Genomic DNA, 1,358 nt, shown 5'->3' with positions numbered 1-1,358 from the left:
CTCTCTCTATATATATATATATATATATATATATATATATACACAACACATGTATGGAAACATGGCACGTACTTTAGTCCAATTATCTTGCATTACAACATTACAAATAAAATTATTTTGCAAAATGTCATGTAAAATGAGGTGTCATTATCCATGTGACTGATATTAGTTCAGATATGGAAATGTAAAATCAAGTTGTGGTATGCAGGTGTTGTATTCTGTAGATTTTGGTCATGTATGTATTCTAGGCATACATATTTGCACAGTGCGCACAGCATACATGCTACATACTGCAAAAATGAAGTAGGCTATTCCAAATACGTTCTTTCTCTTTCTTTTCAGTCAAGACTTTTACACTTTCTTTTAATCTATTACCATTTGTCTGCAATGCCTGAAGAAAGCTGTCTGTTAGCAATTCCATTCATCTAGCCTATATCAGCGTTCATATCAAGAAGAGAATGATTTTACATCGCAATTGGTATACGTGTTTACATAAAGACGTTTAGCGAGGTAAAATTAATAATCAGATAGGCAGACAGACAGCAAAACAGTCATCTTTGGAAGCGAAAGGTGCAAAATAATTAATGCAGTCGGAGTATGTTTTCTCGGCTGACTCCGCAGGACTGGAATGATCCGTGAGCGTATGTTAGTGACTAGACTGAATTGTTTTGGACAGGTGAAGGATGGTGCTTTTTCTTCAGCCCGGTCAGAGTGACCCAGATTGTTGTGTGTGTCTGTGACTTGACAGGTGCTGCGAGTCTCCTGCAGAGAGCTAACGAGAGAGAGAGAGACAGACTGCGCTGTCTTGAGGTGTGTGAGAGAGACAGACTGCGCTGTCTTGAGGTGTGTGTGTGAGAGAGACAGACTGCGCTGTCTTGAGGTGTGTGTGAGAGAGACAGACAGCGCTGTCTTGAGGTGTGTGTGAGAGAGACAGACTGCGCTGTCTTGAGGTGTGTGTGAGAGTGACAGACCGTGCTGTCTTGAGGTGTGTGTGAGAGAGACAGACCGTGCTGTCTTGAGGTGTGTGTGAGAGAGATAGACTGCTCTGTCTGAGGTGTGTGTGAGAGAGACAGACTGCGCTGTCTTGAGGTGTGTGTGTGTGTGTGAGAGAGAGACAGCGCACTGCGCTGTCTTGAGGTGTGTGTGTGTGAGAGAGACAGCGCACTGCGCTGTCTTGAGGTGTGTGTAAGAGAGACACTGCACTGTCTTGAGGTGTGTGTAAGAGAGACACTGCACTGTCTGAGGTGTGTGTGAGAGAGACAGACTGCGCTGTCTTGAGGTATGTGTGTGTGTGTGAGAGAGAGACAGCGCACTGCGCTGTCTTGAGGTGTGTGTGTGAGAGAGACAGCGCACTGCGC

Source organism: Sinocyclocheilus anshuiensis, unplaced genomic scaffold (genome assembly GCF_001515605.1).
Source record: "Sinocyclocheilus anshuiensis isolate Anshui unplaced genomic scaffold, SAMN03320099.WGS_v1.1 scaffold68, whole genome shotgun sequence".
Classification (NCBI taxonomy): Eukaryota; Metazoa; Chordata; class Actinopteri; order Cypriniformes; family Cyprinidae; genus Sinocyclocheilus; species Sinocyclocheilus anshuiensis.
This window is presented reverse-complemented; position numbering follows the sequence as displayed.